The 17,605-nt window shown below is 40.6% G+C and overlaps 1 pseudogene; it reads left to right on the forward strand.

The window, feature by feature from the left end:
- The window catches only part of LOC149313892 (von Willebrand factor D and EGF domain-containing protein-like), a 349,914-nt pseudogene that overhangs the window by 71,777 nt on the left and 260,532 nt on the right, over nt 1-17,605 (forward strand).

Raw genomic sequence — 17,605 nt, forward strand, 5'->3', positions numbered from 1 at the left:
GGAGTGGCATATTCAGTGGCTGCATCCATGATAAATTCAACTCACTATTTAACTGTATTGTGTTTGTGGCCATAGAATAGACACTGATGGATTGAGTTTATGCAGGACAGTATCACAGGACTGCAGTTACAGATTCATAAACTAGGATTATGGATGCATAACTGTTCTGTATTCAATAACAATGCATATTCATGATTGTGATAGTATTGACAATCAGAAACAGGATTTTTGCCATCATTCCTTGTCACAGCCTTGATCGCTGGCCAGAGGGGATGGAAACTTTCTTGCTGTACCCCTATTGGAAGCAGAACAGGCCTCCATCTCTCAGTGTGGATCCTGACTATTGGTAAGGAGGATCATGCCATGAGATGTTACTCAGTTATTCCTTCATAAATAAGCAGGGCATATAGAATATGGCCGATTGTTTTAAAGCAGCACTTTGAACTAGAAACACACTGGAAGGCATCGTAAATGATGAAGTATTGCCTATACTGGCTTAATGTGACAAGGTTGTCCAGTCTTGCAATTCTATTCCTGCATGTTTCAAAACTGCTTCCTGAGCAGTCCCGAGCAGTCTCAAATATCCACTTTTTGGGCAAGGTGTTGGTACATGTGGTGGCCTCCCAGCTCCAGGGGTTCTTGGATGAAACTGATTATCTAGATCCATTTCAATCTGACTTCAGACCTGGCTATGGGACAGAGACAGCTTTTGTTGCCTTGGTGGATGCAACCACCAGGGAGCTGGACAGGGGGAGTGTATCCCTGTTGGTCCTGCTGGATCTCTCAGCAGTTTTTGATGCCATCAACCATGATATCCTTCTGGGCTGCCTTTCTGGGATGGGGCTTGGGGGCATTGTTATGCAGTGGTTCCAGTCTTTGGGCTTTGTGTCTGGCTTAATGCAACATGTTGTCATTTTATAAATCAGTCTGGATTAGTAGAAGAAAATGTGGAAAAGATACATGGAGTGGTCAGAGATATAAAAGCTGGCTATGAAAAACCTGGAGAATTTTGGTCATGGCTAGATAACTTGCTGCCAAATGGCCAATGGATTCGAAGTCTGCTCATGTCTCTGACCATGATGGTTTTGGTTGGAATACTGGGATGTTTGTGTGTTCTGTGCCTTTTGAAATTTGTAAGACAGAAATTAGAGACTGTAATTGAGACAAAGGCAGCTACTCAAGTTTGTGCTGTATTCAATTTGCAAACCCAAAACAGAATGTTGGAACAACAATACTATAACTGAATGATGATGTTATGCAATAAGATATTGATAAATATCATAAAGGGGGGAATGAGGTAGAAGATATTTAAAGTTTCATATTTAGTATGCATATAAATGTAGTTTGTAGAAATAAATGTACATGCATTGGAAAGAATTTGAGAGGCCCAGGAATGCAGGCAAAATAGTAAGATTTAAGACATGAGAGCTCAAGATGACCTAGGGCTCTGACCTCAGGGATCTGGAGTTTGTTGTTAGTTGAAGTTAGCAGGGAGACATGAATCCTGGAGAAGAGATATCTCCGCAAGGACTATAAGGGGGGCAAGGACAGATAAGGCTAATGGGCTAATGGAATGTGGCTAAGATGTACCTTTAATGTATTCATGTATCTGTACTCTGATTGTACGAAAATCCTATATGTTTAACTTTTGCCATGTCCAATGGGATATGCCAGCTAGAGTTCTTTGTTTTAACCCTATATAAAGGAGCCGTTTTCTTTGTTCTGGGCTCTGGGATCTTTGTTGGAATGTGAATTGCTCCCAGAGCGACAGCTGTCTAAAATAAACAATCTGTGTTTTTCAAATTCATCTTTGGTCCCCTCCTTTCTGGTTCTGTCAGACCGAGGTCTGCTGTGAGTCTAGTGGGAGAACTTGCAGTATTTTATCAGTTTTCCACAACACTTGGAGGGGTGAACTAAGAAGGAGATGTTGGGGGGCTCCAGTTGAACTCCTTGGCCACTGGCCTATGGGATCCCTCAGGGTTCTGCTCTGTCCCCAATGTTTTTCAACATCTATATAAAACCACTGGGAGAGGTCATCTAGAGTTTTGGAGTGCAGTGTCACCAATATGCTGATGACACCCAACTCTATCTCTTCTTTCTAACTGACTCCAAGGAAGCTGTCTTTGTACTGAATCAGTGTCTACTGTCAGTAATGGACTGGATGAGGGGAAACAAACTGAAGCTTAATCCAGACAAGACAGAGGTGCTCCTGGTCAGTCATAAGGCAGATCAGGGAATAGGGATTCAGCCTGAACTGGATAGAATTACATTCCTCCTGAAATCTCAGGCTTACAACTTGGGTGTGCTCCTGGACTCCACTCTGAGCCTAGATGCCCAGGTTTCAGCAGTGGCCAGGAGTGCATTTTCATAGATAAAACTTGTTTGCTAGCTGCGCTTCTCCCTTGAGATGCCGGATCTGGCTATGGTGACACATGCCTTGGTTACACCCCATTGGGATTACTGTAACATGGTCTATGTGGGGCTGCCCTTTGAAACTGTTCAAAAACTGCTGTGGGTAAAAAATATGGCAGTCAGGCTGTTGACTGGGGCTGGCTACAGAGATCATGTCACTCCCTGTTGAAACAGCTACACTGGCTATCGGTCCATTTCTGGACAAAACTGAAGTTGCTGATTTGGACCTTTAAAGCCCTAAACAGCTTGGATTGAGACTATCTGAAGGACCATATCTCTCTATACAACCCAGCCTGCTAAGATCAGCAGGAGAGGGCTTTCTGTCAGTCCACCCACCAACCTTCGCAAGTGTGGTTGGTGAGGACTTGGGAGAGAGCCTTCTCTGTGGCTGCTGCCAGACTGTGGAACTCCCTGCCACAGAAGCTCAGGTTGGCCCCTTCCCTGCTCTCTTTCTGCCAGCAGCTCAAGATATTTTTATTTAGGTAGGCATTTGGTGGGTAGATTTTATTGGATTAATGTGGTGTGCTGTTTTAATGTTTATAATCTTTACTGTTTTAAACAATGCTGTTTTTATTTCTGTTTTAATGTTAGCAGTATTTAATTTATTTTTTAACTTTTGTAATCAACGTTTTAACTTTGTCTTTTTAATATATTGTAACCCCCCTTGGATCCCATTGTGGGAGAATGGCGGGATATAAATCCTGCAAATAAACAAACAAACAAATAAATAAATAAATAAAATAGGAGATGCATGTGCAATGCATTCCAGACTATAAAAGATTACCAAAGCATGGTGAATTATAGCACAGCCATCTCTTTCTAGGTTGAATCAGAGTTGGCATATCAGGTAGCTAAGAGTTAACCAAACAAGATATTTCACAGTGATTTTCAGTCATTCCTGTGAAAAGAAATTGGTTGTTCCTTGATTTTAAAACATCTACAACTCCACATTATTAAAGCAAAGTACAGACATTTGCTGCTTAAAATGATTCTGAAGATAAGCAAGTGAATAACTGTATTAACAAATTTTCTACCTTGTAACTTCTTCATTATGTCATTATTAAAACTTCCCCTACATTGCCATGCTAATTATTCTGCTGTATTACATTATTCTGAATTCATCATGCTTCTGTTACCTTGATGATAATCATTGTAGATTAAAGCAGCTTGTCTGATACCAACCTTCTCCATATAATGTGTACAAATAAGCAAAAAGCAAAACAAAAACATCAAAAAAACAACACCCTAATGTTAGAACTTCATTATATCACTGATAAAACATTTAAACATCTACAGTGATTCTCATTCCTCTTCCTTTAATACATTTCAAGTGTCAGGATGATCAAGACCAATTTGAGAAATGACATTTCAAATATGGCCTCAGAGAACACCATACATATTTTCTTCATTCAGTGATTTAAAATAAAGTATTCTCAACTTAAAAGTCAAATGAAGATGGCTGCAAGTAATATTTTTGCATCTATAAAATAAAATAGTGGGGAATCATAATAATCCTACTGCTTACCTCATGGCCTGTAATAAAGATTCCACAGTGTGAAATTTAAGTGACTGATCTACTGGTGATGAATTAGGAAGCTGAACTAGTGCATTCTACCATAGGTGCTTGGAAACATTCACTAGCTTTTTAGAAGAATTCATTTAGCTCTCTAAGGAAAGGAAGTAGATAGGTCAAAGAGGAAGGAACTGGCAAAACCACCTCTAAGTATTCCTTGCCTAAGGAAACCCTATGAAATCCAGGGGTCACTATAAGATGACAGGCAACTTGAAGGCACACATACATATAAATGAGATATCAACATATGTTTTTGGCCTCTTTTGTCTTCAGGTCCAGAATGATTACCAGAAGGACATCATGTTCTACACAATGTGTATTGCAGTGTCAGTTTATTCTCTGGAATTGCAGGGAATAGTCATTCAGGATATGATCTGTGACCATTCACTTCCACAAGGCTGGTACTGCTTCATGATTGACAACAAGCCTGAACAAATGCCAACAAAGTGTATAGAAGTACAAGAACAACAAGTCATAGATATGCTTGAACATTATTCTGCCAGCATGCCTGAGACATGTTTTTCTGCCATTTTATTATTTTTCTGACTAGATTAAGAATGTTTCTTGGGATCTGTGCCGCACTAAGGGTTTGAAGGAATTCCCTCCCCCCCCCCCCCCATATTGGTTTGAGTAATCATCCAAAATAATTTGCTACATGATTTGTTTCTTTGGCATATTTGGCTTTACTTTATTGGCGGCCCTATTGTCTAGACCTTTTGCTATAAGCTCTTTATATACTAGGTGGCAGATGTTCTGAATGTTTGAATTACCTCCTGGCACCTTTGGAGGTGCATGCAAGAAAAAGATTTCAGTGAAAGGTTGGCACACTGTGAAGTTATCCAGGAGTATTTTTTTTTTCAGGAAATGCATAAATAATATATCAGCTGTTCCTGGGGAAGTGAGTGATTCAAAATATATTAGGCATTCCCTTGACTGAAAATCTTCATTCCTTCTGATCAATGACTTGAAGGTTACAACACCTTTGAGGTTTTGTTTCTTTCATGGAGAACTTCATAATTCAAAAGAAAAAAAAATCATTTCTTAAATGGATAACTTCCTAATCAAAAGCAGCAGCTTGCCCAAAAGGTGCTTTCGTTTAACTTGAGTTGAAGTGAGGAGGAAAAAAGCAATGGATGTCACCTTGGGCTCATTGGAGGAAAGGCAAGATATAAATGCAATTTAATTTTTTTGATGTACTAAATCCAGATTTTGTTCAAAGAAACTTCTATTGCATATTTATTCTGTCTTTTAATTTTTAATCCTTTCTAATGTTAAATGCGACCACCCGACTCACTCGGGTCAGCCCAGTTGCCAGGAGGGGGGAGCTGTCAGGCCGCAGGGACTCTCTTGCCCTGGCTGTGGCCTCAAATGGGTCCCGGCATGCCCTGGGCACAATTCCCAGGGCTGGAATTGGTTGCCCGGGCCTACTGGGGGTGGACTTTCCAGCAGCCATACGGAACTACAAGTTCCAGTGGCCTTTGCTGCCAGAAATCCTGCCCCTTTGGCCACGGGGCAGCCTCTCTGATTGGCTGAAAGGCCTGGGAGGGGCAGGACTGTGACTAGGTATGGGCCTTGATTGGCTGCTGGTCCTATTTAGGACCATATGGCTGGGGTGGCCGGTGCCATTCTACTTGGCCTTTCCATCCCTCCCTCCCTCTAGTTGAGTCATAGGTTCTTGGGCACTGTCACAACTTTGGGGGTTGGTAGCATTGGCCCTGGATCTGGTGAGCATGGTTTCCTGTACTGCAGAACACAGGATCAGGAGTCCCAAGGGGACCTAGGGATGCTGGGAGTGCTGAGGTGTTGCCATTTCAGTGGCAACTCCTGAATAGCATCCCCCGGGAACAAAGGGGTGAAGATGTGAGCAGGCAATCAGTCGGCTACCCCTTCTGTCATCCTTGCTATTTGATGTTCTTTTTTGTTGCCTGTTTTATTGAACCATTTCCTGTATTGCTATGTATTTTATATGTATTATCTTATTATTTCTTAGATTGTACGCCAGAGGCAGGTTTACTCTTTTATATTTATTGTTTTTATGTACTCTGCTGTGCAAATCTACAGCGCTATATAAATAAATAAATAAATAAATAAATAAATAATCCTGAAGCCCACCCATGACTGGGCATTCGGTTCATCAAACAACAAATCAAGGTTAGATCCAGGACCATGCATTTGGGCCAACCCTACTTGTCAGCTGTATTCAATAAATTTGTGGCCTTTTCCTGCTAATTGGGTGTCCTGGTATTATTTCCTGTGACATCTTACTTTCCCTGGCAATTTACAGATTTGGTTCTCTAGCAAATATATTCTGGAATCTTTGGATCTTCAAGAGAACATAATCTTTATGTAGGATCTCCATTTTCAAATGACTGCCCAGTCTTTCTACATTTGATCTCAAATGGTTAGCTGTTATGAGGCAGCAAATATTCAGCACTTCTTAAGGAGATATACTAAAGGCACCAGATCCAGTCTGGTTTTGGAAACTAAGCAAGATCAGCCTTGGTTAGTACTTGGGTGGGAGACCACCAAGGAATACCAAGTGCTATTGGCTCTATTTCAGATGAAGGAACTGGTAATACCAACTCTGAGGCTACTTTGCCTAAGGAAACTCTAGGGGTCAGCTTAAGTTTGTGGGTCATCATAATTCAACAGGTGACTTGAAGATAAGAAGATAATTAGCACTGTCAGATGTGACTGGCAGTTATTCAACTGGGCTGTGTGTTAGTAAGGCACAGTATATCCAGTGAATTTCAAAGTGGTTCTGAACAAATTTGGGGCATTGAAATATAGCACTTTCAATAGCTTTCAAGCTAAAGCTTCAATGTATTCACCATCCATTGCCAAGGAAGCCACTAACCATAACTGTGTGTTCATGGTACTAATGTACCGTATCAAAATACAAGGCCTCTTAGCAATGTTTATTGTTTTGCAAATAATCTTTGGATCATTCAGAAATGGTAATAAAAATTATTCAAAGCAACTGTTAGGAAAGCTGGAGTATAAAATAATATGTGATTGGCAGGTTCATTGAAGTATTTATTTACAAAGGTCACACTGATCAGCCCCTCTGCTATGGGCTGATTTCAGATATATCTCCACAGCAAGGGCAGTTTTACTATTAGGAAGAATGTAGTGATTTTGAAGGCTTTAATGGCCGGCATCCATAGTTTTTTGTGGGTTTTTCAGGCTATGTGGCCATGTTCTAGAACAAGGCCACATAGCTCAAAAAACCCAGAAAAACAATATAGTGATTATTCCAGGCATACATGGGGTATATGCAAATTCTTGCAGAGTTTCATATATATCATTGGTTATTGCATTTTTACTGTCAGTAATTAGATGAGAGGTGCTTGTGGTTTTTTTTCTTCTTCGTATGCAAAAATAATTTGTCTGGCTTTGGGTGCCATGCCACTTTGATTTGAATAGAAAGATGGAATCATTTTCTAGAAGGCATAGTCTGCTTGTGCATTCTTTTTTGTAGAAGTCCCCAGACTGAAAATTCTCCTTTAGAGGATCCTCAGTGGTGGTGTGCCCTTCTTTTGTGAGTGAGACAGGAGGTATCTCTGAATGACTTCTCACAAATTTCCCTTTACCCTTAATATCTCATTCTACCACCCATTCTACTTATGTAAGCCTTTGAAGAAACATTTGCAAAGGATTTGAGGAGCTGGCTGGGCAAGGAGAGGCAAGAAAGTCAACTTGCCCCATAGAATTTTTTCCCATTGTAAGCAAACTCCTTAGAACACAAGCCATTTGAAAATGATGTTCTCAGTAAAGTCCGTGTTTGTATAAATTTTCAAACTGGTCTGGTTTTCCTCCTCCTTCTGGCCTATGTGAACAACCAGAACCTTCAAGTCCCATAATGGATACATGTGCAATTACAGATATAGTTTATCAGCTGTTTTTCCTGTGATTGAAATGTTTAGGGGAAGTTTTGTCACACAGTCACATCCATTGTTTGTAACTAGTGATTTGCAGACTCACTGACTGAGGCTTCCCTGTGGCCCTCTCTTGTTGGATATAGAGCATTGCACATGATAATAGGTAGTATATGCCTAATCTGGGCAATTGACATATCACTCATGTGTATCACGAGGGAACGCATGCAAGCCTGTTCCCCTCATTATCTATCCTGTATCCATTTACACATTTGCCTGTAGAAAGACTGTTACTTATTCATTTTGCGGAATAGCAATAGCATATACATTTCTATACTGCTTATCCGTGAACTCAGCACTCTCTAAGTGGTTTACAGACTGTAAAATAATTAGCATCTAAAGTAAATCTAATCTAAGTGGCAGGATGGGGTTGGACTGGATGGCTTCTGGTATATTCACAAAAGCATACAAAGCACTGCATGAACCAGTATATCATTTCAAGTTCCACTATGAAATGCCTTTCTTTTTAAAATGTGTGCTTTCCCCCACAGATCCTAATAGGAATAAACAGGGAATTTATATAACAAAAATATCATAACATATACAGAGTCTGTATTACATGGGTTCTATGGAATTTAAGAAATGAGCTATTTATACTGAAGAAAATGATGAATTCAGATATGCAAAATAAAATAACCTTACATTTTAACCAGATTAGGGTGCCTTTCCCAGGCACCAGGTAGTATAGGATATAAAGCACTTATTTAATTAATAAATGAAATAAAAGGGAATTGTGTCACTAAAACCTAATTCTGCTTGGTTGCATCTCTAGTCATCTGATTTATTGAGTCAAGTTTCTGCAAACCAAATGCTCCAAATAATTTCTTCTTTTAGAATACTTTGTACCATTTTTGGATTAGATGTCCTGTATTTCAAAGTAACAACTATACATTAGATTTACTTTAGATGCTAATTGCTACTTAAGTCAAATAAGAATAAACCCATTAGAGCTGAACCAGCTACATGCAGCCGAGTTAATAACCATCTCATTTAAATTATATTAATCAATCTACTCCAGATGTGAAATCTACTGTGATTTTCCAAGCTTTGCAACCTAATCTCTCACAAACATTTACTAACAAAACTATTGACCAACAGAGAAAATGACTAAATGAAATGTACTGAAGTATGCATTCATTGATTAGTTGAATAATATCATGTGCTCAGGGTATGTGACATCAAGGCTCAGTTCACTGAAAAATTGATTGCTTTTCGATAAAATTAAACAGAACATTTAATTTCCCGGAGATAACTCTTTAAAAAATTAATATCTAAGTTTTTCATGAAGCAGCTTGTAACATGTCAAGCACTAAACAGTCATACCAGTATCCAATAGCCAAAAAATTGCTTAAGAAGCTGCTTTGTCATTTCAACATCAAGATGTATTGCTCTCCTAAGCTCCTACTTATTTTTAATACCATAATTTCTATGCAAACCCCAAATGATAAGTCCAATGACTTAAAATTTCAGTTGTGTAGAACCTGGGAATGTTCAGTCTTTGGAATCACTTGAATAGCTAAATCCTGTATAAGTAGAATAAGACATCCCAAGGTGGAACAGTAATACTAGTATGTTTTCCACCTACTTGAAATGGGCATCCCGTCCACATTTTTTAAATGTGATTCTGAGTCAAATAATTTGACAGATTAGTGGATGTTTAGCGAAGAATGAACAATATTTAATGCATACCTATATCACAGTGGGACTGCAAGGATTAATTAAAAAAATGTCAGTAAAGCATGTTTTAAATGAAAAGTGACAAAATTTAGTAGGCCATGAGCATTCAAATTTCCACAGAAATCTTTGAAGTGAACCCTTAATATGGTGCTTAGTAGTTGCCAGGTGCAGATCCACTTCTAATTGCTTTAACATCAGAAAACCACTTTCTCTAAAACATTTTCCATTGTCTTAAATTAGACTATTTTGCAGAAGGGTATTAGACTATTGCAGTGGTACCAATGTCTCAAATCCCTTATTAAAGAACAAAGAAAATATACATGATTTTTTGGGGGGCAGAGGGAAAGCTTTCATTATAAAATATAAGCAGCAATATGTACAATAGTTATTCTCCTGAAGACTTTGGACTTTTTCTAAATGTGCACACACTTTCAAAGAGTCTTTCTTTTCACCCAAATGGTCAGTCTCTCAGCGTTTCACAGGAGAGGAGCCGAATGCAGCCAAAGCTGAGTGATTTCAATATTTAAACATCCTCTCGAAGCATCCTCTTGAAAGATCAGTGGGATCACATTTTTGATGTCCAGCTGGATATTTGTTACCTCTTTCTGAGCTTCAGTCAGGTATGCACGTACCATAAAGCTAGAGAACAATCTAGCCAACGTTAAAGAATTAAATAATTAAAATGGGAATATGTGTTTGTGTTTCTACTGAGAGTGTTCAACTTTGGTTGTATTGTTCCCCTATGTATGTGAATTGACATTCTACCCATTTGTATAATTGTGTTTTCTGTAGCAATGTCATTACTCATAAGAAACCTGTTATAAATGGGTGTTTACATGTCCAGCATATGATTACTGGTATTTAGTGCCATCACCAAGTGCATTCATAGAACCACTTTTGCAGGACAACTGACTCCGATAACCAGAATCCTGTATCAGCTATGTAGTTAAATTATCTAAGTAACTTTTCCTGGCCTAATAAACTCCTCCCAGGAAAAAAAAACCTGGCAGAAACATCATTTTTCCATGCACTTACACAGTGGCAGAATGGGTCTTCTTTTCCTCATGTGGCTGAGGGCCGATAAAATAGGTTTGGGAGAAAGTTTCAACTGTGGTAATAGTGTCATAACCATCACTAAGTAGAGATCATGAATATGGAACAATTCCTTAGATTCACACATTTTTTGGTGTTTCATAGTCACTATTTCTACTTACTCATGATTTTTAAATGATTGCTACCAATGTGACTCCCCCTCCAACCTTCTCTACCAGGTGTCAGCTGCCTATGAAGAAGGAGGTCCATTCTGCTGGTAATCAGAGAATGGGTGAGTAACATTTCTATCAAGTCTGGTGAAATCAGGGGAGAAGAGATTACGTAGTTAACAATGGCGGGCTACAGACGGGCAAAAAGGGGTGTATTCATGACGTCATGAAGGTAGAGCCTTCAGACGGCCCTTACCTGAATGCCGCCATGAACACGCCCCCCGCACGCCCCAAGCGGGAAGAGGCGGCATTAAAAAGGTGCTGCTTTTCCCCGCTTCTTTTCCGTTTGATGCGCAGCTGCGCAGCTCCGTCTGTAAGCTGCTGCACCGGTACGCCAGAATTGCTACGCCGCAAATATAAGTTGCCCGTTTAAAAGCTCCGTGTCAGCTGCGTCACATAATGGGTCGGGGTCCGGGACATGCGTGGTTTGCAGTCAAGCTTTAATTGCAACATCCGCTGCCAAGCAGCTGTGGAAGCTGCGGCACAGCTGCGGCGCATTTTAAGACTCGTAACCCTAACCCTAGAGCCACTTGTGCGCATGCGTTGCTAGAATCGCGGGAAGTTGTAAGTTTTGCCGGCGGATGTTTTGGTTGTAGAAAGTGATAAGGGAACGTTTGGAATTTAAAGTGTCCCCCTACACACATTCCTGTGCCATTTTCACCTGGGAACGGGCACAGTTCGGCTGCTCCTGGCACAGCTGTGCGGCGGCTCCCCTTTGGCACCAGGCAGGATGGCTCAGCCATCCACCAGCACCCCGAAAAAAGGCAGGGGGACGTCTTGGTCTCATACTGAGACGGCTGACCTTATAGCTATATGGTCCCAGCCAAACATTCTGCAAAAATTGGAGCAGTCCTACCTGAATGCTGACACATATCGAGAAGTGGAAGAAGCCATGAGAGCTGCTGCACCGGTACACCAGAATTGCTACGCCGCTAATTTAAGTTGCCCATTTAAAAGCTCTGTGTCTGCTGCGTCGCATAATGAGTTGGGGTCTTGGAACATGCGCAGTTTGCAGTCAGGCTTTAATTGCAGCGTCCGCTGCCATGCAGGTGTGGAAGCTGCAGCACAGCTGCAGCGCATTTTAAGACTCGTAACCCTAACCCTAACCCTAACCCTAACCCTAGAGCAACATGTACGCATGCGCTGCTTGGAAAGTTTGGACTTTAAAGTGCACCCCTACACACATTCCTGTGCCATTTTCACCTAACAATAAAAAACGCTAAAACTGTAAATATTTACATATATACAAGGGAGGTGATGGGGGATGGCAGGGGGACAGCGGTGGCAGCGGAGACAGCTGTGGCTGTGCATTGCAGATTCAGCAAGAGCGCGGGGACCAAAGGAGAGGAGGCATCCATGATGCTGGTGACACTGGCAAAGTGCAAGCGGACAAGGATGCCAACACCAGCTGATCACCAGCTGGCAGGAGACCACCATTGTTCTTGGGCAGAGCGGGGGGAAAAGTTTTAAAGGGGCTTGGGCACTTTAAATGTGCCCATAGGCTTTCTGCCGCCGCTGCTTAGCGCTGCAGCTGCGCAGCTGCGCATCCGCCAGCCGGCAAAAGAAAAAAAAAGCCGCGGTTTGGGCCGCCCGTGCGGAAGCTGCCCCTTTCTTTGCGGCGTCCTCCGAGGCGGCGGTATAGAAGCTACGGGTCCGAAACGGACCCAGGTGAGGCATCTTCACTGCCCCCCGTGTGGAAGCCCCGACACCTGAAGCACGCCCCCGGGGCGGGCGGTCTGGAGGCTCCGTATTCAGCAGAATACACCTCCAAGACGTCTTCCCCTGCCCGTCTGTAGCCCGCCATAATTTAACTAAGTAGCTGATACAGGATTCCAGCTCAGGATTCCAGTCCAAGGGCCCATACAGACAGGCCAAAATAAAGCTGCTTTGGATCACTTTGGAGGTATGCTGTTTAAATTACACATACATCTTAAGAGGCTAGAAGCTGCACCAAAGTTGTGCTCCAGTCCATAGGTCTGAAGCGTGGCTTTGGTGTGGCTTCCGGCCTCTTAGGATGCATGCAGCATTTAAACAGCATACAGCCAAACTGACTTGAATCAGCTTTATTTTGGCCTGTCTGTACAGGCCCCAAGTTTCTTATGATAAACATCTACTATATTGGTGTGTGACAATTATGTTTTGAGAATATTTTTGCAGTATTCATATTTATATGACTGATATTCTTGAACTGTTTTCCATGTTTCACGTTTATGAATCTTGTATATTTTTTCTCCTGAAACTTCAAATTTAATTTGATCACATTTAATACTGACAATCTGGTATATCTAACTGGCAATTAATTCCTCTAGAATAAGGAAACTGAGTTCTGTGAGACTGCAGATAGCATGTGATAATATGTGCAGATAATAAATGCAGATAATATTTTAATATGTTTGTCTGTCCATGTGTCGTGTATAGTTTGCTTTATATTTTTATATTTATTTTCTCTTTACACATGGCTTATATCTTCTGCATGAACTATGAGTTGAAATCTTAATGTAATATTCCTTCATATTATGTTCTAAATCAAATGGGTAGTCCCAAATACAGCAAACCCACTGAGGCAATTGCTAAATGGTAAATCAACACTCATAGAAATCCCATTAAGTTACTAGGTCTATTCTACTTTGAACTAGTAATTCAATTCAAGCTCAGGTTATACAGCCCATGGCGCTTGGGCTCACCAGGTACCCCAACAAACATGGACCTCTACCTATATATTTTTGGCAGAAAAAAGTGAGGGTTTTTTGACTGAAACAACAAAAGTTACACTGATTTAGGCCAGACCAGACCATATCTGGCAGTTTCTGGCTGACAGCTATCCCCAAACAGCTTTAAACTATCTCTAATTTGTGTCATAAAGTGATGCAATATCACTTCTGACCTGTAGAAAAGGAGGCCACCCACTGATTTAAGCCTTTGAGTAGAATTCTATCACTTAGGGGTGGAATGGGCAGGCAAAAATGAGTGGTTTCCAACCACTTTGAATGTTGGGCATTTAGATGATGCACACCTCCAAAGTGGGCAGAAACCAGACTGAAGCCATGCTCCAGAGCTATAACCCATAGCATACAGAACCTGGGATAGTTCGGCTTAGCGAGGAAGATGTGCATCTTTGCACATTCATTCACCCTGACATGAGTGCAGGACTGCTGCAAAGCAAAGAAATGAATGTGTGCCAACTCCAATGGATGTAATTACAACATACACAAACTGGACAGTCCAACAGGGGGAATGGGGTGAAGGGGGTATGGGGGGGCTATATGATTGTGTTTTGCTAGTGTACCACTCACACACCAATGCATCAATGCCTTGAACAGGGGAGCATCACACATGCAATTCTGTGGCCAATCAAAGGTGTTGCCATCTAATAGGATGGCATCTCGACAGATGTGGGAGGTACCTGGGGTATGCAAGCAATGTTTTTGTGCAATGGCACACATGTATGGTGGGGAAGCAACAAAAAAAATTACCTAGCAGCATGGCTTGATGCCGCACTGTGAGGTCAGGCCATGTGCATTCAGCCCGCCTTGAGAGTGGGCCATCCTGACAGTGGGGTTTCAACCCACTTTGGGGAAAAGCAGGATCAAGCCACTTTTTCCTGTCCATCTGATCCAGCCCTTCATCTGTGGAACTCTGGGCAAAGCAAAAAAGAAAGAAGACAGAAAGGGTGATATCAATAGCACAGTGAAATAAAGACTCTTGGGCAGAGTTCTAGAGTCCTGCACCCACAAGACACCAAAAATGACAATATCATAAAATGGCAACACCATTTCTCTTTCCTTAAAAATAAAAGCTTTCACAATATGTACACTATGAGCAGAGCCTCAGTAGCAGCTGGAAGCTTCATTGGCTCAGAGTACCAGTGAAGACAGTAAGCCTGGCAAATATTTCTCTGTAGAACTGTGGCTTGCTTCATTTCATGGCCAAAATCACTTCCTAGTCTAAAAGTATCTGAATTTTATGTACTCAGTAACATTCCAGATGACTGTTTTCCTCTGGAATAACAATAAGAAGAAGGAAGGCTAGTTCAATGGGTGTATATTACAGTACATTTTCATTAGTAGCACCCCAACTATATGCAGAAATATTTGGAATCTGCATTAAGCAGAATGCAGCAGGGCCAATGCAATATGAACACTGGATGGTATTGTTAGGTAATAAGGGTAAAATATGTTTATTGTTTCAGGGAATTCATCTTAGAATAATAAAAGAGATAGAAAAGGAATGCTAAAAGCTGGCTGTTACAAGTGGGTGCACACTAGTATCCATTATTGGGATTGGAACCTCATGGATTCTTCTTTTTCAACATTTAAATCTAACATTTAACTTCTTTGCAAAAGAAGTCAACCTAATTTCATTCCTTTTGAGGTTAAGTTAGTACAGTACGACTGTGTTGTTTAACAAAACCCGGGATAGGTGTTCTGGTTAGTAAACTGTTGTTAAGGAGTTTAGTCTGTTTTTAAATATTTAATATTTGTATATGTATTGTATTATTTTAAATTATTTCATTTGTGATCCATAGCTTGGGGCCCAAATGAACTGTGCAATGATAGATATATGCAACAAATAATCAAATAAACAAACATGGCAGCCTCTGAAAGCTTTCCCCTTTCAGACAACACAATAATAATAAACTAAATACAGATCACCCAATGCAAAGTATTAATTTTTCTTTCCCAGCATTTTATTCTCACTGCTCAGACAGCCTTTCACTTTTTCTGGTGACTTCTTAGCCTTAGGGCTGCCAGGCAAAATTCAGCTGACAAAACTACAATGAAGCAAGCATAACTTATACTGTGACCTCCAGTCTCACCCTGCTGTCATACCCAAGATCCATTTTCATGCTACAAAAGAGCTGCCGCTGCTGCTTAAGAAATCCAGTGGAGTTGCAAGAAAGAAAAATGACTTCTTTAAAAATAAATAATTTTTCAAACCTGACACTCAAATTCAATAGTCTCACTGAAGCAGGACACTATGTCACATGACATCCCCCAAAAACTGGTGTGGAACTGTGCACAATTTGGAAGTTAGTTACAGAGGGCAACTGTTAGCTCTAAAACATTTGACAGCCATTAAAAAAAATCCTGAGCAAGCTAAGTTTTCTTGGATTTATTTTCAGGAGTATATTTTGATGCTATAAGATTTTTAAGCACACAATTTTGTATGGCTAATTCATTTGATTTCTTCTTTGTTTATTTGTTAGCCAATATTCTCAAGCCCTTTCTGACAGCAAAATCAGTGGTATGTTTATGTGCCCTCCCTTTTTCAAGTTTATTATTCACAAATATTGAACACCTGAAAAGTCACGGCTACTTTTACTCACACATGGAAGCATGTTGCACAAATAGAAAAGTGCCATTCATGCAATCAACAGAGAAGTCACAGACTGGAATGCTGTTGAACTGTTACATTACCATGAAAGTAGTTCTGAATGCACAAATCTACTTTCTCACTGTTTGTATAAATAAATCCTCTGGTGTAACTAGCTGTTCGGTAAGCAGACATGCAGCTGCCTCTCATGCTTTTGATTTTAGTGAATTGGAAATTAAGCAACCACTGTGCAAAAGGTGACCTCAGTTGCACAATGGAGCAATCCTGCAAAGCTATGCTTGTGTATATTAATGCTACCATAACTACTTGACTATAAGTCAACCTCATGTATAAGTAGTGGACAAATTTTGGGGCCAAAATTATGGATTTCGACATGACCCGTGGATAGGTCGAGTGTAAAATTTGGATGCTTCTTCAGTGTGTGCTTGCGAGCAGCAAGAGGGAAGCATCAGTTAATACAAGGCTTCAGTGTTTCAGCCTTCAAGACAGCAAAGCACGCAGGACTTTAAACAAACAGCAATCAATCAATCAGTCACTAAGGATTCTATCTGCTTGGCTCAGGACAGAAAGAAATTGCATGGGGAAATCTGAAAGAGCTGCTATCACATTACCATATTGACCCATAAATAAGTTGACCTATGATTTTAGGGTCAATTTTGGGGCATAAATGTTTAGACTTATAGACAAGTATATGTGATATGGTGAAAATAGACTATGATCACATTGTTTTATGACTTTTTGTTGCTTCTGACTTAAGGTGACCCTGTGGCAAACTTGTCATGGGGTTTTCTTGGGAAGATTTGTTTAGAGGGAGTTTGCTTTAGACTTCCCCTTAGGCTGAGAGAGAATGTGACTCACCCAAGGTCATCCAGTGGGTTTTATGGCTGCATGGGGATTCAAACCTGGACTCTTGAGTCCTAGTCTTACACTCATACCACTACACCACACGGTTTTTTAATGACTAGTTTTGTCATATTTCCATGTGGCCTTTATTTTGACCTTACTATCAGGAGTTCACGTTTACCATTATCGTTCTGGGTTCCCAGTTTTCATATAAAAGAAGAGGAATAAAAACCCCTTTGTTATCACTGAAGAACCAGAAATACAAGGCAAAAATACCAGAAACTATTCTGCCTAATTTTTAAAGGGGGAGATGAACCTGCCAAAAGAGGAAAGAAAAAAAGGTCCAGTGTTTGAAGCTTAAATCTCTCATTAATAAGGTTGCTAGTACCATGGCAGGTACAAGGACCTGCTTTTCCTTGCATCTGTCACGTCTATCCACTATAGTTGTGGTGGGTGCAAGGGGGAACAGACCTGGGCATAAATGAATATAGAGCTCCGATTGATATTTAGAGATTTGGAATGTGTAAAACTGTACATCTACTACCTGGAAAATGTCATGATTAATT

This window comes from Sceloporus occidentalis, unplaced genomic scaffold (assembly GCF_023333645.1).
Source record: "Sceloporus occidentalis isolate IW3139 unplaced genomic scaffold, rSceOcc1.0.p SCAF_4, whole genome shotgun sequence".
Classification (NCBI taxonomy): Eukaryota; Metazoa; Chordata; class Lepidosauria; order Squamata; family Phrynosomatidae; genus Sceloporus; species Sceloporus occidentalis.